This window comes from Microcaecilia unicolor, chromosome 3 (genome assembly GCF_901765095.1).
Source record: "Microcaecilia unicolor chromosome 3, aMicUni1.1, whole genome shotgun sequence".
Classification (NCBI taxonomy): Eukaryota; Metazoa; Chordata; class Amphibia; order Gymnophiona; family Siphonopidae; genus Microcaecilia; species Microcaecilia unicolor.
In genome coordinates this window covers 326,270,498-326,296,645 of record NC_044033.1, presented here as the reverse complement: position 1 = coordinate 326,296,645, position 26,148 = coordinate 326,270,498, and the positions used below count along the sequence as shown (strand labels likewise).

General features: G+C 44.9%; 1 protein-coding gene across 2 annotated transcripts in view; it reads left to right on the top strand.

Annotated features, from left to right (window-relative positions):
* Positions 1 to 26,148, top strand: part of TIAM2 (T cell lymphoma invasion and metastasis 2) — a 312,305-nt gene that overhangs the window by 203,183 nt on the left and 82,974 nt on the right. Inside the window, exon 1 of one of the 2 annotated variants that reach the window (XM_030198391.1) lies at positions 19,311 to 19,395. The exons of the other annotated variant lie outside the window; for it this stretch is intronic. The gene's annotated coding sequence lies outside the window, so the exon portion shown is untranslated. Of the gene's footprint in view, positions 1 to 19,310; positions 19,396 to 26,148 lie in introns of those variants that run through there. 2 annotated transcript variants of the gene reach the window in all.

The window sequence follows — 26,148 nt, the reverse complement described above, 5'->3', positions numbered from 1 at the left end:
TCGACAAGATATACCACAAAGATCAAATCATGTGAAACTCCCACTTATATCCAGAAATGTTAATAATGCCTTCTATTATATTACTATCATGTATTCCATTACCATGCAATCCAACATCCTTCTGTAACATCAATTGTCTATTCTCTTCTCATTTCCATTATCCATGATGTTTTGTAAGCCACATTGCGCCTGCAAAGAGGTGGGAAAATGTGGGATACAAGTGCAATAAATAAATAAATTACAAGGAGCTGCAATGGGAATCAAACCCAGTTCCCCAGGGTCAAAATCTGCTGCACTAACCACTAGGCTACTCTTCCACTCCCTAAATCTCTGAAACAGTTCTAGATCCTTTTAATCCCTGAAATGTTCCCCTTTTCCAAATCTGAAGTCCTTTTGACGGTACCATTGTCTCATTGTCAGACTGGGGCCCCTGCAGTGATAAGCCACAGTCAAGGGTAATGTTGTAACAAGGATTTATTCCCCAGGTTCAATTCCCACTGCAGCTCCTTGTGACTCTGGACAATTCACTAAACCTTCCAATGCCCCAGGCACAAAATAAATATCTGTGTATAGTATGTAAACCACTTTGATTGTAACCACAGAAAGGCAGTATATCAATTTTCATCCCCTAATCCCCTAATATAATTAGAACAAAGGCAGGACCTGGCTCATGCAATGCTTAATCATATGGAGGATGATTTTATAAAGGGTATTTTTTGCACTTTTTATCAGTGTATGTGTTTAAAACGCCTCTTATCAAATGACCGTTTGTGTACCAGTATGCACAGTGACAAGAATTCATGTACTTGTGTCTGACTCTGTAGTGGGGTGTGTACAGGGGAGGGGTTTAGGCAAAATGAAAGCGGGGTTGCAATTTACACACATAGGACTAGATTCTATAAACAGTGCCTTAAAAATTGACGCCAAAAAACCTATAAACCTCGTCTAAAGTTGGGCACAGTTTACAGAATACTAGTAAAAAAGGCCCGTTTCAGTGAGAGATGAAACGGGCCCTAGCAAGGTTTTGTTGTCCTGCAAGCCTCCTGTTCCCCGGGCCCCCCTGCAGCCACCCATGGCCACCGACCCAGCTGTCCCTCAGCCCCCCTCCAGGCACCTGTCTGCTGCTGGCGCTCCGTGATGCGGCTTCGGTCAGAAAAATGGCTGCCGAGGGGCAGGGGGAGATGGCGTTTCGTCAAGTGTCAGTGCTCCGCCCTCGTCGTCATCACGTAGTGATGCGAGGGTGGGGCACATACTCATGGGGAAAGCGGATATCTCGACGCCTCAACTTCCGGTGGTGGCTTCATTTAGAACGTTGGGGTTGTGAATTATGTGCGGATGGGGCGTGGCTGAGGGCGGGTCTATGAGTGAGAGTGAGTGGTGCATGAGTGAGAGTGAGTGTTGCTGACAGCCAAGCCTACCAACACTGCAGGGCTTCAGTGTTTCCCTCCCACAGAGTGAGCTTCAAAATGTTGCAGGTGAGAATTATTGATATAGATACGTAGCGCCTGTCCTTGCGACAATAATGTAGGCGCGACCATTTACACCAACTAAAACCTGGTGCAAATTGTAAAGCCTAATTTAGGCGCAGATCGGGCATATTCTATAGCAGTGCGTGCAATTTTTAGGAACGCCCACACCCCCCTTTTTGATCCACGCATTATAATTTATGCATGCCACTTTACAGAATATGCTTAGAAAGTTGCTCGTGTAAATTCTAATTAGTGCCGATAATTGCTCGTTAGGGGACAATTATCGCACTGATTAGCCTGTTAAGCAATTAAGTTGCTGCACAGCTTTAGTCGCCGTTTATAGAATCCGGGGAATACTTCATAAATTTTACATACTTTAAGTGCAAATATTTACACCTATTCCTAAGTAGTTGTAAATGTCTGCAGTTAGACAGCTGATCTGGGGCAGTTTGATAACGGCCCCTAGACACAGGCTTAGTTGTATGGAAGCACCAATGTATCTTTATAAAATAGGTACTAATAGCTCCCTTTTCACCCAGGCATTTTTTTTAAAGCTACCCCTCATAGTTGTGATTTTGTGTAGATGTATGCATATCTTCTATTCAATTAGGTTTTTTTAAGTTATGGCATGGTTTGTTATTTGCAGGTGCTATCAGGTAGCAGTATTTGTTTTATGACATTTGTGTTGTAATTTGGATTTAACTCATCCGTTTCCAGTCATAATTCAAGGCAAGTTATATTCAAGTATCAATAAGTATTTCCCTGCCCCTGGAGGGTTCATGGTCTAAAGACTCCATTAACTGATTAACGCACTTCAAGCACCATGATTATCAATGGAGACCATTTACTAACTGTGCATGTAACTGGAATTAAAGTGTATTAATGTATGTTAAAATGTAGAGCCCATACGTTAAGCAATGGAGGGTTAAGTGAAATGTCCAAGGGCACAAAGAGTCTGTGGGATTCCAGCTCTGGTTTCCATGGATCTCAGCCCCCAGCTCTAACTGCTAGGCCACTCCTCCATGTTCATCTAGAAGTTTCAAACTGTAGTTTAATTATTGTATGAAAAATTTGGATTGGTGATTTAAACATGTGGGTTGAAAGGCTCCTCCTCCCTGCTTAAACTATGCCGAGTGGGCAGGCCACGAGTATTCAGTGGCATTTAATTGGGCAGTGCCACTGAATATTGGCTCAGACCACACAATCAAAATCTGGCTATTGCCAGGGCAGAGTCAGGGAAGAGCTGGCACTTATGCAGGCACAGGTCTTATTCAGCAGCGGTGCACACATAGCTAAACAGCCTGTTAAGACCCAAAAGGCTGTCCTGTCTTTCACCGCTTGTCTATGAGAGTGCCGACACTGAATATTGGCTGGAATCCACATAACTTCCAGGCAGTGGTGTATGTAGGTGGGGCCACGGGGGCCTGGGCCCCCTCAAATTTGATCTGGGCCCCTGGTTGGCTGGCGGGGGTCCCCAACCCCTGCCAGCTTAAGACTTTGTCCAGTGCTGGTCTACGGCGCCACCGCCGCATTGCCGGCCCTGCTCTCTCTTCCCCTCACGTTGGACACGCTTCTTTTAGTGAAATTCTCAGTTTTACTAAAAGGAGCGTGCCGGATATGAGGGGAAGAGTGAGCAGGGCAGGCAATGTGGTGGTGCCGGAGACCAGTGCTGCATGAAGTCTTCATCCGGCAGGGATTGGGGACCCCCGCCAGCCAAGGTATTTGTGGCGGCAGTGCTTCAGCTGGAGGGGGTTGGGGACCCCCACCAGCCAAGATGTTACAGTTGCAGCAGTGGGTAGCGGAGGGGGGTGGTGGGGGTGGTGGTGCGGCGACCAAAATGTGCAACCCCACTTTGGGCTCTGGCCCCCTCCCACCTCGAGGTCTGGCTACGCCCCTGCTTCCCGGTTGCCACTCTGATCCCCCCGAGCCCTTGTCCTATTCCCTCACTTTGTTTCCCAGCCCTCCCTGCTCCCATTCTCACCTTCAAGCTCCTCAATCCAATCCCCCTTCTCCAATCCCTTGCTTGATCCCTCGTTCACTCCCCTGACCCCCAGGACTTCCCCAGAGGAGATCCCTGGTGTCTAATGGAATAGGACTGGAAGTTAGAGGCCCAAGGAGAAAGATGGCCAGCAGGAAAAGAAAGGTGATAGTGCCCTTTTATAAGTCTTTGGTGAGGTCCCATTTGGAGTATTGTGTGCAATTCTGGGGACCGCACCTACACAAAGATATAAACAGGATGGAGTCGGTCCAGAGAGCGGCTATCAAATTGGTAAACAGTCTCTTTCATAAAACATATGGGGACAACATATATATATACTGGAAGAGAGGTGGGAGAAAGGGGATATGATAGAGACATTTAAATACCTCAGTGGCGTTAATGTACAGGAGGTGAACCTTTTTCAAATGAAGGAAAATTCTGGAATGAGAGGGCATAGGATGAAGTTAAGAGGAAATAGTCTTAGGAAGAACCTAAGAAAATACTCTTTCACGGAAAGGGTGGTGGATACGTGGACTGGCCTCCTGGTGGAGGTCGTGGAGACAAGGACTGTGTCAGAATTTTAAAAAGCATGGGACAGGCACCTGGGATCCCTTAGGAAAAGGAGGAGTTAGTGGTTACTGAGGATGGGCAGACTGGATGGGCCATTTGGCCCTTATCTGCCGTCATGATTCTATGTTTCTGTGTTTCATTCTAAACTCCTTATGATCTCAAACCTCACTACAACCATAGTCCACATTTCAGCTCTAAAGAGGTATTTCAGGGGAACGGTGCTGAACCAGTAAGAACAGAAAATATGTGCCACATATGTAGAAGGCGAGGGAAGGCGATTTGTTTCCAGTGGTGAAAGAGGGTTTTTCTTGCTCCCATCTGTCTTCCCTACCAGGACTATTCCATTTTACCAGACAGAAGAGAATTCATTTTGTTAGTTGGAAGATCAGCATTATAGATCAATCAAAATCCTTTCTGCACAGCGTTAGTTACGTTACCTTATTTCTCACACCAGATGGCCATTGCTAAGTACAGTGAACCTCAGATGTCTGAGAGCCACTAAGTGCATGTTTGATTGTCACAGTGAGGGGCTTAAAAAGAAGTGCAGGCAGACACCAAATGCAATCTGACTTGATGGAACGGCAGCTGCAAACCAAAGCCTTTGACAGCCCTACAATTTCTGTAAATGATTTCTAATTGAATGGCTTCTTTCTGTTCAAGAGTGCCCATTACTGTCAGAGCTCTTATGAGACCCTGTCACTGTCTCCTTTAGAATTTTCTTTGTGTTTTCACATTTTTAAGGTTTATGGGGGGGGGGGGGGGGGGGGGGGGGGCGAGGGCAATTATTTATAACTTTCATTGTGCTGGTTTGTGGACTTGAAATCTCAAAAGTTGCCATTTTCTGTGTATGCATGGGGAGGGGGGGCGTACCAACCTACAAAGGCATTCAGTACACAAAGAAGAGCAGAATGAAGTGGCTGCTTGTTTTAATTTTGAAACACAATGTTGAGTTGTCTCCGAGGTGCGGCATCTATTGTCTCGATGCCTGGCACATTCCTGCAAAGAGCACCCCGATGGAAGGCATGCAGATACACGGTGCTAAGGCTCGTTCAGACTGACGCAAACATGTACACGTCCGGGGGCGAGGGTCTCGGGGAGCTGTCAGTAGTTTGCTTGTGAGGACGTTCAGGAGACAAGGCACTTTGGGAAGATTTCATTACACCAGCGGGTGAGAGTCTGTGCTTCTTTTCCCAGCTGAGAACAGCTGTATAGGTAATCACATTGCTCCATGGGATCAGGGTCCATTCAACTAAACTGTTCCTCAGACACGTAAGTAAAAGCAATAATAATACAGTTCTTTCTGCTAATCCTTGTTAACATTTCATTCTAGATTCCAAATTTGAAGTTGTGTATTTGGCGGCTTTTTTTTTGGGGGGGGGGGGGGGTTATCTTTCTCTCTTGTATATCCATATGTATATATACAAACACACACACACACACACACATACTGCTATTTATTCCCTAGGGATCGTTTATGAATGCCCAAGAACATATCATAGAGGCATGAAGACCAAAGGTCTTCCACAGAATAAATGGGATTGAGTAGGTTAAAAAAGATAAATGGGACGAGAAAATGAAAGTTATATGTTAGCACAATTTACAGTTTATATGCTACAAGAAGAAAGTAAGGATAATTTCAGTTTAAAAGGAACCCGGCTCACTTTTGCCATATCTGATTTTAAACATCCACAGTGCTCTTTTGTATTGTGGGGTCAGTTTATTGTCTTTATTATCCAAGAACAGTCGAACATAGGAGTAGCAAGTTAAAATATTAGACAGAAGTTCTAATCTGCTGTGTTTAGATATTGGCTATGATTTGACTTATAGTGTAGTAATACATTTCTTTATACCTGTGGTACTCAGCTCTGCACCTCGGGGAGCTAATTCTGCAACAAGCAGAGTTGATAACAACACATTCAAATGTTACCTTCTTTTTAACCCTATGTTTTGCATACTAGTGACATTTAATTCTGTGGGGGGTGGGGGGGGGGTTAATTCTTTGATGTGAAAAAGTCACTCTGGGGCTGCTTAAGAGCCTCGTGTGGCTTCTGAGCGTTAGTGCTATACAGTTTCAGATTGGCATTTTCATTATTATTTATCTACGCTGACAGATGCTACAGATGTTATTATCTGCTCCACGTGGCGTATTATGAACCACTGTGTATTTTACCTAGAAGCTTCCACTTCAGTTCCCTTTATGTGGTGAGGTTTTAAAGTGTCTCATGCTTAAAATCTCCCGGTGTGATGGGAAGGGTAGATGACTGTTCTGAAGACGTGAAGACATTGGAGGTAAATGTTTCAAGGAAATTCAGCAGCCAAGAGTCATACCAAAGGGAACAACAAATTAAATCATTTATGAGCTTCCTTTTTTTTCCAACCGAAACTGAACTGTACAGTTACAAACATCTAAAAGGTTTTGCTAGTTCCATAACAAAACTATTGCAGTGGTGTGAATCAGTGCTTTTGAAAATGTGCTAAATTCTAATTCTTTCCATGGAAAAAAGCAATTGTTGTGGCACATTCAGAGTGGCAGCGTCATTCTGTAATTCCACTTGCTGTGAAAATTCCTTAGGGTTCCTTGTTGCCGAATTCAGTTATTGGTTTACTAGAGTTTTACACTCACTGAATTTTTTTTCTTCAAAGGCAACACAGTACTCTCGACTGTGTAGTTCATTCAGTTTTGCTTCTGGCACTGACGGGCGAATTCAAAGGAGAAAGTTAACAAATAGAAACAAAGCAACCCCCCCCCCCCAAACCAAAAAAAAGAGACCAAAGTGACACCTCTGTATGGGAGCATTTTTCAGGACCAGAGGCAATTTTAAAACAGTCCAGGAATTTGACATTTACACCTTAAATCTTCAAAGCCGCGTGCCCAGATTTGCATGTGCACATTATAGAATCAGGTCAGTTGTGTGCATAACTTAATTTAATAATGAGCTAATAATTGGTGTTAATGAGCAATTATAGGCCTTATTTGGCGGGAATTTACACCAGTTAGACATTATGGGCTAGATTCTATATATCACGCCTAAAAATCAGCGCTGAAAAGAAAAATACACCAAGGCGTATTCTATAAACCGCACCTAAAGTTAGGCTCGGTTTATAGAACACGCCTAGGCATATATTTTTCGACACGGTTTATAGAATACACCCAGCAGCGACTAATTTAGACGGTGAGCACGCATGTTCTATAACACTGCATGTAAATTTTAGGAACGCCCATGACCTGCCCATGTTCCTCTCATGACCATGCCCACTTTTGGGATCCACCCGATAGAATATATGCGGACTATGCTATAGAATGTGCTTACAGTGCCAATTAGTGTCAGTAATTGCTGTTAAGTGGCAATTACTGGCACCAATTGTCTTGTTCACCAATTAAGTTGCGCGTGAAAATCCAGAATACGCCCAGATTTGCATGAGCAACTCATGTCACACTATAGAGAATCCGCGGGTATGCGAGTAACAGCTTTTAGAGGCAGATGCAGCAACCAAACGTAAAAAAATCTAAATCGTTAAAGTCCCTAACGATTTTAAAATAACGAAAAATGCACCAAAAAAAAAAGTCACACATGCTGAGATCGGTATTGAAACGTACAATGTACCAAAGAATCACAATACACATCGTTAATCGGCCCCCAAATCATGCGCAGAGCAGCCAAGCGTTATGTTAGCTGCTCTGCGCATGCCACAAACAGTCAAAACACAGTCAAATCACAAGCACATGGCTCCCAAATCAAATCAAAACAAAAATAAAAAAAAAGGGTCGGGAGGGGGCAAGGGCGCTCATCAGGAGCGTCCTGTACGGACGGCCTTGCCCCCCCCCCCCCCGCTGCTCGCCACTTTCCGCCGCTCCCCCCACCCCGAAAAAGCAAAATGCTAGCTGCCCCGGTCCCCCTCCCTTCCTCACTACTCTGTCACCTCAGCTCCGCCTCCCGACATCCTCCGTCCTGTGCCCCGCCCCCTTTTGGGGTCGTCGCCGCCATTCCCCTCCTCCATCGGGCCCCCCTCCCTCTTACCGGGCCCGTGCAGCGCCTCTCTCCTCTGTCCGAAGGCGCTGCACGGGCAAGAAGAAAGCTGAATCAGCTGATGCCTGCCTTCGCGATGGCGCGTCTTTCTCCTGCTGGGCCCGCCCCTTTCTGACGTCGGTAACCTACGTAGGTTACTGACGTCAGACAGGGGCGGGCGCAGCAGGAGAAAGACGCGCCATCGCGAAGGCAGGCATCAGCTGATTCAGCTTTCTTCTTGCCCGTGCAGCGCCTTCGGACAGAGGAGAGAGGCGCTGCACGGGCCCGGTAAGAGGAAGGGGGGCCCGATGGAGGAGGGGAATGGTGGCGACGACCCCAAAAGGGGGCGGGGCACGGACGGAGGATGTCGGGAGGCGGAGCTGAGGTGAGAGTAGTGAGGAAGGGAGGGGAGCAGGGGCTTCTAGAAGTTTGCTTTTTCGGGGTGGGGGGAGCGGCGGAAAGTGGGGAGCAGCGGGGGGGGGGGCAAGGCCGTCCGTACAGGACGCTCCTGATGAGCGCCCTTGCCCCCTCCCGATCCTTTTTTTATTTTATTTTTTTATGTGTTTTCTGAGGTCCTTTGGACCAATCACAGCGCTTTTAGCTCTGCTAATGCGCTGGGATTGGCTCAAAGTTTGTTTATTTTTTCACTTAACACTTTTTCCTGCCACGGAGCTGTCCTAACGAGAGGTCCAGACCTCTCGTTAGTTTTCCTGCCTTTTTCCTGCGTAAAGGCAATCGGAAAAGGTTAGTGCATGTCGTTTCAATGGGGTTTTCACACTAATTGCTCATCTCCATTCCATTTTCGTTAGCTGCTACTGTCGTCGGAAAATAGGCTTAAGTGCATGGAAAGGATAGGAAATTCTTCCCTGAGGGCTCATTTAACGATGAAAAACGTTTAGTGCATCTACCTCTTAGTCGCTATTCTACATGTTGCATGCTCAAATTCCAGAGCACACAATTTCAAGGGGGCATGGACCTGGGAAGGGCAATGGGCAGGTCGGGATTGTGTCAAGCAGTTACATGCGTGGGTTATAGAATACTAGCATTTACGTGTCAACTGTCCGCAATTAGTCGTGAGCATTTACCCCAGCCATCGAGCTGACATCAGTGCTGACACCTAAAGTTAGGCGTGTAAATGTAGACTTACGCTAGTATTCTGTAATGGCAGCTGCGCACGCATTCCGCCATTATAGAATTGGTGCTTAGCGCACATCATTCGGGCAACAAAATTTTGGTGACCTTTTCAGAATTTACCCCTTGGGGGGAGGAGTTATCAACATGGGCTGCCGTTAAAGACGGGTTATTTTACCACAAGTCTTGCTATTTTAGCACAGGGTCTACTACTACTTATCATTTCTATAGCGCGACTAGACGCATGCAACTAGGCGTGAAAAATATGAGCACTGAGAACCAATTCTATATTGGCAATTGCGTGCAATGTTACCGTTATAGAATAAATTATTCCAGCATGCGTGTGCCTAACTTTAGGTGCGAGCACTTATACCATGTCAAAGGCATGCACCAAAAGTTGGCAGTTGTGCGCATAAATGATCGTATCTATAATTTACGTGTATAACTGCAAGACACGCCCCTGAGCCACCCATGTTCACACCCCCTTTGTGACTGCGCACTATAGCATTTAAGCGCTAGTGTGCAGGTGCCCAAATCTCCAGCGCTGAAAATACCGCCGTAATACCGCTGAAAAAGAACTTCCCGCTGCTCAGAGCTAATGGTATTCAAATTTTATACACACTCTTAGCTCTGAGCATTGGGAAGTAAGAAGGGGGTACGTGCCCAGCACATGCGCACAAGACCTTTGCGTCAGCGTCCATGGTACTCCACTGGGTAGAAGGAGGAGATACAGGTTCTTCCTACCTCAGGCGTCAGCAATTCAGGGCAGGGAAGGAGGGACTCAACAGCCCCCACAGAGACTGGTACTACCAAAACTGGTTCTCACTGTGGACTTGTTCTTTCTAAACAGTTTCTGCAATCGTGATGTTCCTGGAGCCTCTCCTTGGTCTTGTTTGTATGTGTTAACCAGACTATAAGCTGCATGGACACAAGATGTCCCGTTTTATGTCTGTACAGTGCTGCATATCCATATAAACAATAGCTGCAGTAGTAGATTTCTGCTTTCCTTCCTGCTGTAACGCCAGCTCCGGCGTAGGATTTAAGGCAGTAGGACGCACTGTCCTGAGCATGGGGCAGGAATGGCAAAAAGTGCTTCAGCATACATTAGCATGCTATTTGCGTTGATCGGCTGCGCGCTCGTTCGTTCCGGCGCTCCAGGCCTCTGAACATTAAGCGCAGGTAAATGCGGGTGCTAGTCTGCTGCTAATGGCCTCTAAGCACTGGGGCCTAGGTTTATAGAATAGCGCCAAAGTGCACTTTCACACATAACTACAAATTACTGCCAATTAGCACCAATTAATGCAACTTATTATTATTGGTACTTAATGCCAGTTGACACCTAATTTAACAATTAAATCAACCACATAACTGGCACGTTACTATCCCAAATGTACTTGATAGTTGGAAACTTGGGTGCACAACTATATAGAATCTGTCCCCAAATGGGACCCAATGCTAAAATAGCACGACTTGTAGTAAAATAACCTAACTTTTGTTTGTTTGTTTTGCTTTATTTCTATCTATTAACCTTTAACATGGACTAACATAGCAACCGGACTGCTTTATTCCATCTGCTGATCAGAAGCCAGTGTTCACTGTCTGCTGTAGCCCTTCCTTCTCCTCTCCAGTTACCACGACATTCCTTGCTTAGAAGCGTTAGCTGTTTGTGAGCAAATTAAAGATGGTAAATGGAAAAAAAATAATAATCTTAACACTAGAATGGAAATGAAAAGCCTTCTTTGCTCATGGAATGCTTCCAGGACATGGAGGTTTTGGAGTCCCCAGTCTCTAATTACCTACTATGAACCTGCGAGAGGGCTCCCTGTCTGAACTGCAGCAGATGGCATTGAATAAAACAGAAGCAGAGTGTCTCATTCCCTATTAAAATGGTTCTTTGACTTCTCTTGAAGATTGAATCATTTAAGCTTTGTCAAATTGTTTGCATCTAAATTATGCAGATTGTTCGTGAACGTTAAGCTACATTGTCTGAGGAAAGAAAGATATATTTAACGTCCTGTTCTCATGAAGATCAAAGTTCTTCTCAAGAGTTCTTAATACGCAGAGGGTGCGGGCAATATATACTGTACTCTCTCTTACCACACAATGCAATGCAAAATTTCAGGAGATTTTGTTACAAGAGAGTTGTTCCAGGTAGCTGTGTTAGGATTTCAATATACAGTATCAATTAAAACTGATTCCCCTTGGCCTTGACTGGCGGCTCATCTGAGCTAAAATAATTGCTAACTGTACTTCAGGTTTGTTTGTACTGTAAGCTTTTTGGCATGTAGTTTTTCTGCAGTTGTTTCATTTCAGCACTTGAGGATTGAAGTCATGCCAGTATAACTGGATTAATCATTATTTGTTTAGCGCTACTAGATGTATGTAGCACTGTATAATGATGATAACTGTTCAAGTATATCACATTCCTGACCTAAAGAGCTTATAATCTAAGTGGGGTACTTGAAGCAATGGGAGATAAGAGAAATTAGTTGTTACCTGCTAATTTTCTTTCATTTAGTCCCAACAGACCAGTCTAGAGCTTGTGGGTTATGTTCTTCATCCAGCAGGTGGAGATGAAGCACAGAACTGTGCTCTGCATCAATAGGCATTATGTAGTTTGTGTGATGTCAGTATTTCAGTTACAAAGCAGTGGAACTGTGTAAAGGGTAAAACACAGCAAACACAAATTCTTTCTTTCCTTTTAATTTTCTGCAGAAGTAAGAGGTAAACTCAAACTTGTAACAAGTATATAATAGGAGGCTGCAATGCTGCAAATGTCAACAGAGAAGACTAACAGCTGAAGCAAATGAGAATTTAAAAGTGCAGTAGGGTGGATAACTGGACTGGTCTGTTGGGACTAAAGGAAAGAAAATTAGCAAATAAGACTTAATTTCTTTTTCCTTAGCATCCTTAACAGACCAGTCCAGAATTTGCAGTATATCAAAGCAGTTCTTAAGATAGAACGAAAGTTCCAAAGGAAGAATCTTTTCTGGCTGATTCATCCAATCTGTAATGTTTTGAGAAAGTATTAAATGTCGACCATGTCGCCGCTTTACAGATATCCGCTGGAGAGACTGTTCACAGCTTCACCCAAGAAGTAGTGACTCCTCTAGTGGAGTGAGCTTGAAATACTAGAGGTGGTTGTGGTTTTTGAAGTCAGTCCATCCTTATTGGGTCAAGCCAAGAGGACAAGAAGCCTGTCCAGTCTACGAAACTCATTAGTAACCTCCAAATAACTGATGAGAGCTTGATAGATATCCAAGAATTTCCAGGTAGAAAAGTCCTTCCCACACTCTTCCACATGAAAGGAAGGCAGAAGTACTGGCTGGTAAAGATGAAACGGCAAAAGACCTTTGGAAGAAAGGAGGGCACGTTATGAATAGAGTCCATGCATGGCCTCTGTAAAACATAGGAAAGGTCTCTACAAGACTGTTCTGGCTGAAACAATTGCAACTAAAAACACTCCAGTTAATACTTTGCTGGTGGCAGTCAGCATTTTTTTTTTTATGTGCAGAGCACTGTGGGCAGAATTAGACTCAGATATTCAACCTTGGGCCATATCCAGGCTTCAACACTGAATATCAGGTCTGACCAGCCAAGAGTTTGCTTCCAGAGCTTATGTGAGTCCCGGCTGAATATCTGCCAGAACCTGCATAGGAGTAAGTACCAGTCTGATCTGTCCAATCTCCCCAATCCCTATCCAAGCACCCCCACCAAGGGGGCCATGGGAACAGCAGGGGGGAGGGGGTTGATAATAAATATGAAGGAATGAGAGCGGGCCAGAAAGGGGAGCCATTGGATCAGCTACCCAAAAGTGCGGGTACTAGCCAATGTTAAGTGCCAGCACCTGCATAGCTAAGCAGACATAGGGCTGCTTTTTGTCTGGCCCTATATTCTCACTTAGCTATGTGGCACCAGCACTGAATATTGCTAGCATCCACATAACTGCTGGCTCCTCCCTGACTCTGTCCCCATAACGCCCCTCTGTGGCCAGGTTCTAAAATGGCCAGTTAATGCCGATATTCAGCAACACTAACCAGTTAAGTGACACTGAATATTGGCAAATAGCCAGCCTCAAGTGATTTAGGTGGGTAGGAGCCTCTTTTGCCCACTTAGATCACTTTGAATATTGACTTGACTGTTTTCAAAGCAAGGTCCTTTAATGAAGCCTTCTTTAGAGGCTCAAAAGATTCCTGTTGTCAGGATTTAAGTACTAGGTTAAGGTTCTATTCCAGACAAACAGGGTGAATTGAAGGCTTGAGACAGTTAATGCCTCTCAAAAACAGCATGATGTTGGGGTGTATAGACAAGGATGTGTTTTGCAGTTGCCCCCAAAACAGGCCAGAGCAGCCATTTGCCCCTACGGCTGCTTTTTTTCTCACGTTGTGCATGCTTCTTTTCAAAATCGAGCATTTGCGATCTAAGGGGAAAAGCAACCGCTTGGCATGCAATGTGGCAGAGTGAAGAACAGTGCTGGAGAAAGACTTCTTCTGCTGTCAGGGCCTGGGGCCCCCCGCCAGTCAAACCAGAAGCCCCGGCCCAAAGTCCTGCATCAGCTCCTCCCCAGCCTCCGGGAGTGAGGGGGGGGGGGGGTGGGGGCGGCACCGGAGTTTTCTCTCGCCTGTTCCTGTTGGGATACGATAACCCAGGTCCCATCAGGAGCAGGAGAGAAACCTTGGCGTCAGGCCCCCCCTTGGAGGCCAGGCCTGGGGGGGGGGAATTTTGCCTCTCCCCCCTCTTGGTGACCCTGGTGCAGGGAGCAGTTACCTGGCTGTCAGCTCTGCCAGCTCCTTGTCCTGGAATAGGGAGCAGGGAACCAGTGGAGCCAACAGCTGTGCGGCTGCTCCCTGCACAGCGGTCACCTGGAGTGCAAGGTTGCCAGATGGGAAAAAGTTTCCCAGCCCCAAATCAGCCTAAAACCCGCCCAAAATCAAACCCCGCCTCCCACGTCACAAACCCCGCCTCTCACGTCAGAAACCCCGCCTCCCGTGCCACAAACCCCCGCCTCCCGTGTCACAAACCCCGCCTCTCGCGTCACAAACCCCGCCTCCCGCGTTACCCCTGACGTCGTTAACCCCGTCCCTGACGCCGACACGCCCCTGAAAAGCTTCTATTGGACCAAATTGGAGCAATAGAAGCCCCGGAAATAAAAGCACACAGCGGCCACAGAGAAGAGCCCAAACCCGCACCCCGCAGCCGCCAAAATTTTGCCGCAACTGCTGCAAGAGAAGCCGCCCAGTGTTGCAGGAAGACCGCAACCCTGGCAACTCCGCTGGAGTGAACTGCCCTCACCGCTACGCCCTTGATACATACCAGGCTTTATGATAGCTTCAGATGTTATGGCCAGGCTATTAGAGCAGCAAGCAGGTCCCTGGAGTGGTCAGTGGACTGTAGAGAAGCAGACCAGGGTCATATCCCACTCTAACTTGTACACTGGTAGTGGAAAGTGTGAGCCCTCCAAAACCCACCAAGAACCCACACTGTAGTGGTGTACAGTTGGGTACCCTAGGTTTTGGGTGGGTTTTGGATGACTCCCCATACAAAGTAAGGGGGTAGCGGTGAGATATGTACCTGGGACTTTTTTGTGAAGGCCACTGCAGTGCCCTCTAGGGTGCCCCACTCCTTTGCTGGGATGTCTGTGTGTCCAGTCTACTAAGAATGCTGGCTTGTTTTTGTTCATTTTTCCCTTGGACATTTTTTTTCTGGAAATGGTCCTAAAAGATAGACTCACAGAGCACAAAAACATCTAGCAAATGGCCATTTTCAAAACAAAAAGTTGGCTGTTTTTCTAGTTTGAAAATGGTCATGTTCGCTACTGGATTTTTGGACATTTTTCTCAAAACGTCCGAAATCAGATTTAGATGTCATCAAAAATTCTCCTCTAAATCTCCTTAATATTATTTTTGAATCAGTGCGCTATTTGATATTGTGATGTGGGAGAGTTTTTGGGGAAGGGGGACGGTGTTCTTTTTTTATACTGGTGTTCTACTTTTGTGCTCTCTTGGGCATAAGAATGAATAAAATAATAATAAAAATATATTATTTTTTAATATTATGAAAATCATTTCTAGCAGTGATAATAGTAAACCCCCTGCCTAGTTATGTTATCAGTAAACCTCTAACTTCTTTTTTTTCTGTCTTTTTTCATTGGGCTGTGATAAGGTGCATATTCTAGCTTTCCTGATTTAATCCATCTTTCATCCTAAACTTAATAAATAGAAATGAAACAAAACATAGAAAAGAAAATAAGATGATACCTTTTTTATTGGACTAACATAACATTTTTTTATTAGCTTTCGAAGGAAACCCTTCTAAAATCAGATTAAAAAGGTATCATCTTATTTGCTGTTTTGTTTTATTTCTATTACCTTTAAAAATGGACTAACACGGCTACCACATCACTTTATCCTAAACTTAGGGAAAGGGGAAATGGAACTTGATATACTGCCTTTCCGAGGTTTTTGTAACTACATTCAAAGGGGTTTACATATATTCAGGTACTATGATCGAACAGGACATCACACAATCTTCATCCATTCCAACCCTCCACTTATAACTCATGCGATCACTATACAACTTTGTATTTGTTATCCACTGACTGGGCAAACGCCTCTATGTAAGCCACATTGAGCCTGCAAATAGGTGGGAAAATGTGGGGTACAAATGCAACAAATAAATAAATAAATTTTGTACCATGGGCAATGGAGGGTTAAGTGACTTGCCCAGAATCACAAGGAGCTGCAGTGGGAATTGAACTCAGTTCCCCAGGATCAAAGTCCAGTGCACTAACCACTAGGCTACTCCTCCACACCATTTAGAACACTCCACTTAGAAACAGTGTTACTGTACTATCTACATTCTGCCATCTTGGAAAAGAGATGCCAAAGGGGAAAAGATGTTAATGAGTCCTGCAGATGTGTAACTATTTACTCAGCCCCAGATCTTCTCTCCCCTCCCCCTCCTCCCAGTTTAAACCACATAACATTTTGGCTGTATAGGGACTTGTATTGTGAAAGGTTTTTTGTCTGGGCCATAAAATTGAAATCAAAGCAGTTATGCAATCAGCACTCTCTGCATTTGAATTTCAGTCCCAAGGTATATGTGCATAAGTTTAATCACATATCCAGGCAGTTTAGAAAAGGCCATTTCTGCAGATAAAACACTGTTTGGCCTGCAGAAAGACCTTTCATAATTACTCCTATGATTTGTGCTTATCTATTTCAGATTTTATAGACCACTTTTCTCAAAATCGGGTTACAAAAGGGTTCACAACAATAAAATATACTTATTCCATAAAGAAAATCACAGCAGTAAAATAACATAATCAATACAGACAACATAAAAATAAGAAACTATCAAACCTTTTAAAAGAAAGCAATCTTAAATAACTGTGCTAGGCAGTTTTCATGAGAAACTGGATCCTAAATATACAGTAACTATAGGGGCAAATTTCATAACAGGATGTTATGTGAAAAGTCCAAAACGCTGGCTATGTATGTTTATTTTATAAAGGTAAACTATACACTTTCCCACAAAATCTTGTTGAAGACAGACAGATCATCAGATAGTGGATGCTCCTCAGCTAGTCAGGTTTTCAAGATATCCATAATGAATATTCTTGAGAGAGATTTGCATGCACTGGACTTTTTAATTTGGCAACTCTGTTATTAGGCAGGGGTTTTCAACCCAGCCCTCAGGACACACCCAGACAGTCAGGTTTAGCTTAGCTGGGTAGGGCTGCTTCAGTTAATAATACTGATACTAGCTTTATACGGAACTGAAGCAGCTCTACCCAGCTAAGCAATTGCAGGAACTCCAGCACATGTTCAGTAGAGCAGGGCCGCCGAGAGGTGGGGACAGGGGGGACAAAATTCTCAGGGTCCGGGCCTCCAAGGAGGGCCCAGCGCCGCAGTCCCACCCGCCACCGGGCCCCTTCCACCCGAACCCCCGCCAGCAGAAGTGCTGTCTTCTGACTCCGGGGTGCGCGGCCCACACAGACGCGCTCCTCTCAGCTGATCTTCGCTGTAGTCTGCAGGGCTTCTGCACTTCTGCTGGCGGGGGTTCGGGTGGAAGGGGCCCGGTGGCGGAGGCGGGTGGGACTGTGGCGCCGGGCCCCCCTCAGGGGGGCCGCGACAACCTGGGGGGCAGTGGGGGCGGGCCCGGGGGCGGCCTTGTCCCGGGCCCGGCCCAGTCTCTCGGCGGCCCTGCAGTAGAGCAGGGCTTCTCAACCCAGTCCTCAGGGCACACACCAAGTCCTATCATGTTTTTAGGATATCCACAATAAATATGGAAGAGATAGACTGGCATACCAAGGAGGAAGTGCATGCTATCTATCTCATGCATATTCATTGTGGATATCCTGAAAATCTGGCTGGCAATGGGTACTCCAGGACTGGACTTGGGAAGCACTGCAATAGAGCATTCTCAAAAGCTCTTAAGTCAGGGCTTCCCAAAACCAGCCTGGAATTGCACAGCCAATTAAGTATTCAAGAAATTCACATTGAATATTCATGAGGTAAATTTGCATATATATATTTTTTTTTAAATAATTTCTACCCCCGCCTGTAAACCTAATCGGCTTTCCAATAAAACCATACATAATCTTAAAACAAAACAACACATATATGGGGGGACGGGGGTACCTGATGCATACAGATTTATCTTAGACGTACAGAGCTACCAAGTTACCCTTTCCAGGAGGGAGACATTTTGGCCAGTCCTGGTTTTAAACTTACATCCCAAAGCAGGTAGTATTTGTAGTCCATGATTCTATCCTTTGAAATCAGTGTTGTAGGTCCCATAATGCACCAGGATGAGATTGACAGAAATCCAGGACCGGCCATAAAGTCTCCCTCCTGGAATGGGTAACTTTGCAGCTCTGGACGTAGGAGATCCTAAAAATCTAATTGACTTTGGGGTCCTAAGGACAGGTGTGGGAAGCCTTTTCTTAAGCTGTGTTTACACTGCTCTATCCTAGGAGTAGTCTAATGGTTAGTGCAGTGGTCTTTAATCCTGGTGACTTGGGTTCAGTTTGCACTGCAGCTCCTTATGACCTTGGATAAGTCACTTAACCCTCCATTGCCCCAAGTACAAAAACTTAGATTGTGAGCCCTCTAGGGACAGAAAGTACCTGCATATAATGTGTACAGCGCTACATATGTCTAGTAGCACTATAGAAATGATTAATAAATATCATTCAGCTATCCTTGGCAAACATCTGTTACACGTAAGCACAGTGGTTCCCAAACCTAGTCCTGGAGGCACCTCAGCCAGTCCAGGTTTTCAGGATATCATAAGCAACTTCACTTTCGCCTCCATTTTATTATCTTTTGTTAAACTACCTTGAAGAGAAAAATACCTGGGTATTTTTCTTTGTTCTTTTCTCCATGTTCATACAAAAGGGAGAAAGGGAATGGGACTTGATATACTGCCTTTCTGTGTTTTTTGCAACTACATTCACAGTGGTTTACATAGTATGTATAGGTACTTTTTTGTACCTGGGGCAATGGAGGGTTAAGTGACTTGCCCAGAGTCACAAGGAGCTGCAGTGGGAATTGAACCACTAGGCTACTTACTCCTCTACTCCAGCAGTTTAAATTCTGCCTTTGTTGTGTTTAACACCTTCTTGGGTGAATCTCTTCATAAAGGCAATTAATAAATCTCAATAAATAAATCTGCTCTGCCTCAGAAATAACATTTTAAAAGATAATGAACATCCATTTACCTGTGTGTTGAGGCTTGTGCTCTGTACAAAGAAGTTCTTTGTACAGAGCACCCTTGTAGAGATTTAAAAACCAAACAAACTAAGAAGTGTTTTGTTTTGGGGGTTGGAGAAAGCTGAGGCATGATATGGCTGCCCTTTGCAATATTCTGTTAATTTTAATTTTTGAGTGGCAAAGCTTGACCTCTCTGGTGGTACAATGGCAGCATTATCTCAGGTTTGTTTCTCTTTTTTTTTTTGTTTTAATTCACTCTTACTACTACTACTTGACATTTCTCTTCTTTGTTTGCCATCAAATAAGAGCTGTACAAAGCCCAATATTTCACCAAGTTCCAGCAAGGAAAGATTTACAGGTTTCCAGTTTTTCATTTAAGCGGATTGGGCTCACCTAAATGGAGACTGCAAACCTTTTTAAAAACATCTGATTGGGTGCTGAATTAGTAGGGTGGAGTTAGCCTAGAAAACCAGTCTTTCTAACTGAGGTGTTTTTTGCTGAGTGCTTGGCTTGTTTTGTTTTCTGTAAGTATTTCTCTTTTGCTTGTATCTAGGTATCTTACTAGCTAGTGAATGTTGTCCCTACATCTGTGCTTTGTAACTTATCTGAAGATTTCTCTGTTACTTTCATCCTTGATTGAAAACTTTTAGGTTAATGGTCACATATCCACCCCTGAAGATGTAAGCTCACAAGCAGAGAGAAGTATTCACAGATCCCTGTATTAATGAACTAAAATCAATGCAGAGAGACTGTCCTGTAATTAGTAATTGCTTTGACTTGCATAATATTCGCTTACCCAGGGCTCCATGCAGCTACTACTTGTTGACCTCTGTCACATGGATGGAAAAATGCAGTCATTTCATTGACTTTATTAAATGGACTTTAGGTCTTCAGTGTACCTGTGCACAGCAGGTGAGCCTTTTTCAATGGAGAGAGAGCTCTAGATCGAGGGATCTTGGTGTAAGATGCCAAGTTACCTAGTTCCAGGCTGGAGATTTTGGGTAGCCCTGCTTTTGAACTTACATTCCAAAGCAGTGTGGCATTTTTAGTGCCTGATCCTGCTCACTGAAATCAGTGCGACAAGTATCATAATGCACTAGGATGGGGTGATCAGAAATCCAGGTTTTACCCAATTCCGGGCTGGGGATTTTGGGACGCTTGCCTCTCTGGCATCTCTGGAAAGGGGAATAGTCAAGATAATCTAAAGAAACCAAAAGGCTGCTGGATGCATGAAATTATTTGAATTTAACTGACACCTTTTTTTAGTAGTAGCTCAAGGTGAGGTACATTCAGGTACACTTGGTTTTCCTGTCCCTGGAGGACTTGCAATCTAAGTTTCTTTATTTTTCAATTAATAAAAAAGATTTTCAAATAAAGTACAAATACAACATTTCAGAGCATTTTTGGTTTACATAAACTAGTTTACACCTGAAGTAATGGAAGATTAAGGGGTCCTTTTACCAAGCTGCTCTAAAAAGGGCCCTGTGCTAGCGATGGGGAATGTTTTTGCCTTACGCTGCAGCCCTTTTTACCTCAGTGGGTAAAAGCTGAAAATAGCTATGGCCATGTGGTAAGATTGCTCTTTGAGGTGGCAGTAAGCGCTCCCACGCTAACCTGGTGGTAACCGTATTGTGTGTGTTGCAGCCTGATTACTGCCGAGTTAGTACTGTTGTTAAAAAAAATACAGCCCTGTTTTTTCCCCAGCGCAGGAAATGGCCTGCGCTGAGGCTGGAACTAACACTGGTGCCCGTGTTGGGCCAGCCGTAGCTCCAGATTAGCGTGCTGTAAGCCCATGTTGTAGAAGAGCCCGTAAGCGACTTGCCCAAGATCACAAGGAACTGCAGTGGAGGGATTTGAACCCTGGTTTTCCTGAGGGACATGGTAGAATTGAGAAGAAAGTCAGTCAGAATTCAGGAAGGCATGGGACAGTCACAGAGGTTCTTTTAGGAAAAGGAAGGAATAGTACTTGTAATTTTGAGCTGAAGCTGAGGATGGGCCTCGTGGACCTTCTCTACCAATCTATTGCTCAGGGTGACGCCTTGTGAAAGTCACATGTGTGCCCTGTTTCTCTTTTTTTGTAAATTGTAAGCTTTTTATGATAGGATTGTATGATCTATGCACACAAGGGCTATGTAAATCTGAAAGATGTATTTTTAATGGCGCACACTGTGTTTGCTGATGTGCACAAATCTGTGTCTATCTGTTATCTGCCCATCCTGAGTAGAATATTGGTACAGTGATGGCCATAGGTGCCTTCAGTTATCCATAGTGAGGCAATCTGTTGTGCTTGGGCCCCCCCCCCCCCCCCAATCGTTTTGAAAAGCTGGTATCCATGGTGATGGGTGTGTGTGCTTTTTTTTTTGTTTGTTTGTTAGTGTTTTTAAAGCTGATGAGCCCTGAATTAGCAGGTGTCTGGAGTTAATAGGCTATTGTGGGCATGAATGGAGTATTCTTGGAAATTGGTGGTTGAGAATACTGTAGCTTTACCTTCCCTGTTAGTGACTCAAAGTTTAGTTTGATAGGACTTCCAAAACATTATTTGAGGTTGACATTCTTTTATTGCCAGCTTGCCTGTAACAGTTACAAATTTTAACTTTATTTTTCCCATGGAGCTACTTAAAATAGAAATCTGGGTTACAGTGAGAGGAGTGTTTGTTTGTTCTGTATATATCTTTTGTTTTTAAATCTCTTGTAGCTCTTAGTTTCATGCTGCTGACATCAGCTTCTCTGTCTGATGTGCTAAATTAAGGATACTGACAGTTACTGTTCTCCTTAATTCTATGGTCTTACCTTTCCCCCTTCCAGTCCCTGAAGCTCATTCAGTGGAGAGGAAACCATTAACAGGCTCTGTATAGCAGTGGCGTAGCCGAGGGTGGGCTTGGGTGGGCCCAGGCCCACCCACTTTGGGTTCAGGCCCATCCAGTAGCAGCATACCTATGATGTGGTTGGCAGGGATCCCCAAGCCCCACCAGCTGAAAACTCCTTACAAGTGTCCCTCCTGCATACCTTGTAAGTAGCAGATCTTCGCCTGCAGTGAGCAGTGACATTCATACTGCCCGCACCAGCCCCACAGCCTTCCCTCTGATGTATTTCTGCCTAGGTGGAAACAGGAAGTTGCATCAGAGGGAAGGGTGTGGGGCCAACATGAGCAGTATGTATTAGTTGCTGCTCACTGCTGGTGAAAATCTGCTATTTAAAAGGTATACGGGAGAGGGGGGATGTTTGAGAGACAATATGGCATACAGGCGAGAGAAGGAAAGACCAAATCACCTGTGGGATGGGGCTAGGTTCTTCTGCCCACCCATTTTGGACCCAGGCCCACCCAAAATTGGGTGTCTGGCTACGCCCCTGCTGTATAGAGACAAGCATGCACATGGCCTTGAAGTACATGTTGAACAGCCTCTGTATATTGTGCACTTTTCAGCATCTGTATTCTATTTTATAGAGTTACAAGCCGTTAAGCCCATTAAAATGGGCAATATTTTTTTATTTCTGACATATAATGTAAAATTTGATGAACGTAATGTGTATCGCTTGAAAGGGTGCGGGGAAAAGTTGGGGGTACAGAGAGAGTGACAGTGTGTATATTGTGTGTGTGTGTGAGAGAGAGCTGCTAGGAGTCCCTGTGACAGTGGAGGGGCATTTGCTCCTTAGCCAGTTGTTCAGGCAGCAAAGCAGGGCTCATTTTTGAGTAGCCTGCCCCCCTCCCCCATACATCTTCCTGTAACCTATATGGCGTAGGGTGCGGTATTGTTGGACTTCAATGAGTCCAATGTGTGGTGTGTGTGAGCGACATGCCTGGGATACATTCCCGGCATCGCTGTCCCACTCTGTGTGTGTGAGAGAGAGTGTGTGTGTGAGTGTCTGTGAAAGAGAGAGAGAAGAGAGTGTGTGTGTGAGTGTCTGTGAAAGAGAGAGAGAAGAGAGTGTGTGTGTGAGTGGCTGTGAAAGAGAGAGAGAAGAGAGTGTGTGTGAGTGTGAGAGTGAGCTCAGAGAGAGAGAGAGACAGAGTTGTTTGAGGCAGCAAAGCAGCGCTCGTTTTTGAGTTGCCTGCCCCCCCATACATCTTTCTGTAACCTATATGGGGTATGGTGCGTTATTGTTGTATGTGTGGTGTGTGTGAGCAACGTGCCTGGGATCTATTCCCGGCGTCGCTGTCCCGCTGTGTGTGTGTGTCTGTGTGTGAGAGAGAGAGTGTGAAAGTGAGTTCAGAGAGAGATAGAGTCAAAGTGTGTGTGTGTCTGCGTGAGAGAGAGTGTGTGAGAGTGAATTGAGAGAGCGCCTCTGAGTTCCAGGCCTCCCTCCCTCCCAGTTTCAGACCCCTTCCCACCCACCCAGTTCCAAGGCCCCCCTCCCAGTTTTAGGCCCCCCTCCCTCCCAGTTCGCCGCCACGTCCGCCCCCCCCCCCCCCCCCCGAGGTCGCCGCCCCTCTCCATTGAACTCACAGCGCCTCACCTCTGAAAGCGCAGCAGGCAGCGAGCGGCAGATCACCTCCCTTTGGGCTTCCTTCCCTCCCTGTGTGCTGCCCTCGTGTGACGTAACTTCACTGAGGGCGGGACACAGGGAGGGAAGGAAGGCCGAAGGGAGGTGATCAGCCGCTGCCTTCTGCGCTTTCTGAGGTGAGGCGTTGTGAGTTCAATGGAGAGGGCCGGCAGCGACCCTGGGGGTGGGGAGACGCCCTGGAACTGGGAGGGAGGGGCACTCTCGGAGGTGAGACGCTGTAAGTTCAACGGAGAGGGCCCTCGTTCTGGCGTATTGAAGAGGGAGAGACAGGAGCGACGTTAAAATAAACCGGGAGCAGAAAGGTAGAGCTTCTGGCTGCACATCAGCACGATATTGTATACGTGCCACAGTGTCAGCCTCTAAGAACGTTGGTATTTGGAACAGATCTGTGACGTGCCGCACATGCGCAGAACAGCCAGCAGGAAAAAGGAGATGATAGTGCCTCTAAATAAGTCTCCTGTGAGACTCCATTTAGAGTGCAGAGTGCACCTTCAAAAATATGTAAACAGAATGAGGTTGATGCAGGGGGTGGCTATTAAAATAGTCGGTGGTCTTCATCGTAAAATGTATGGTGACAGATCTTAATATAAAAACCGGGGAGATATGATAAGAGACATTTCTGGGGATTAAATGTACAGGAGACAGGCCTCTTTCAGTTAAAAGGAAGCTATGGAATGAGGGAGCATAGGATGAAAGAAAGGATAGATTTAGGAGTAATCAATGAAATGCTACTTTATAGAAAGGTGGATGATGTGTGGAATGGCCATCTGGTGGAAATGAAGACAGTGTCTGAATTAAAGAAAGCAAGGGACAAGCACAGAGGATCTGTAAGAGATAAGAATGGGCTGTCAAGCTTAGTAGTTTATACGGTTTATTGGACTTGATCTACCTACTTCATTAAACATAGCAGGACGGTTTACAATAAAATAAAAATAGAAGGAAAGGAATGCTAATGAATGATAGGAAAGAGATAATGAGAATATCTAGAATTTAGGACAAGGGGTAACAAAAGGTAAGTTACAGAGGATAGCAAAGGGGTAGAAATGAAGAAAAGGGGAGGGGTGATTTGAGGATTATGTCTTGGTATGCTGTCAGCAGGAAAAGCTAAAAAAAAAATGATGTGTTTTTAGGGCTGCTTTTTAAATTAGGAAAGGATGATTCCATACAGAGTTCCCTAGGGAGTGCATTCCAAAGGAAAGAGGGCAAGAAAGAAAAAGATGGATTGTCAAGTGGAGCCAAATTGGGCTCGTGTCATAGAGGGGAATGAATAAATGACCATTATCTCATGAGCATAAGGCTCTGGCTGTTGTGGAGAATTAAAGAAGAGAAATTAGAAAGTGTATCACTATTAAGCACTTTCAGCAGGAGTATTTTAAAATGAATCTTAATTACATAAGAACATAAGAATAGCCATTCTGGATCAGACCAATGGTCCATCTAGCCCAGTATCCTGTTTCCATCGGTAGCCAATCCAGGTCACAAGTACCTGGCAGAAACCCAAATAGTACAACATACCAATCCCAGGACAAGCAGTAGCTTCCCTGAGGTCTATCCCGGTAACAGATTAGGGACATTTCCTCCAGGATCTTGTCCAAACCTTTTTCAAACTCAGATAGGCTAACCGCTGTTACCACAGCCTCCACAGTTGAGCAGATCTTCAGGGCATACCAGAATAGCATGGAAGGTATGCATGTGGAGCTGAAAATTTACAAGAACAAGGCAAACGGCTTTAAAGAAAAGATGGATGTTTTTCTATTACAGAGGGGAAAGAAATAAGCCAGGGTGCAGGCAGATTTATTTATTTTATTTATTTGTAGCATTTATACCCCGCTCTTTCCCGCTCAATAGCAGGTTCAGTGCGGCTTACAATGTATGGGTACAATATATCACAGAGATAACACAATGTTTGGGTACAAAGTATTCCAGAGATAACACAATGTATCGGTACAAAGTATCCCATAGATAGCACAATTGCATAGAGAAGGATGAGAGGAAGAGATGTGGGGGAGGAATGGGTTATAGTTAATGTAGGTGATGTGGAGTAGGTTCACGAGTTAAGTTGGGTGTTTGGGTAGGCTTGTTTGAAGAGGTACGTTTTCAGCAGCTTTCAGAAGGGTAGATGTTCGTTAGTTGTTCGGATGTATCTTGGTATGGCGTTCCAGAGTTGACTGCCTATAACGGAGAAGTTGAATGCGTAGTAGGTTTTGTATTTGAGACTCTTGCAATTGGGGAGGTGAAGATTGAGATAAGTTCGAGAAGATTTGGACCCGTTCCTGGCTGGAAGGTCAATTAGATTGGTCATGTAACTTGGAGATTCTCCATGGAGGATCTTGTGGATCAGTGTGTGGACTTTGAAGTTTATTCGCTCTTTGATAGGAAGCCAGTGGAGTTTTTCACGGAGTGGTGTTGCACTTTCAAATCGTGATTTACCAAAAATGAGTCTGGCTGCTGTGTTTTGGGCGGTTTGGAGTTTTTTCAGGATTTGGGCTTTGCAACCAATGAAGATGCTGTTCCAGTAGTCAGCGTGGGTGAGTACTGTGGATTGTACCAGATTGTGGAAAGTTGATTGGGGGAGGAATGGTTTTACTCTTTTCAGTACCCACATCATGTTGAACATCTTCTTCGTCATGGCTTTTGCGTGGGTTTCTAGCGTTAGGTGATTGTCTAACGTTACTCCCAGGATTTTTAGATTGTCTGATATTGGGATTGTAATGTCGGGGGTGGTCAGAGTGGTTGGGAGTAGAGTGGTGTGTCTTGATGAGAGGATTAAGCAT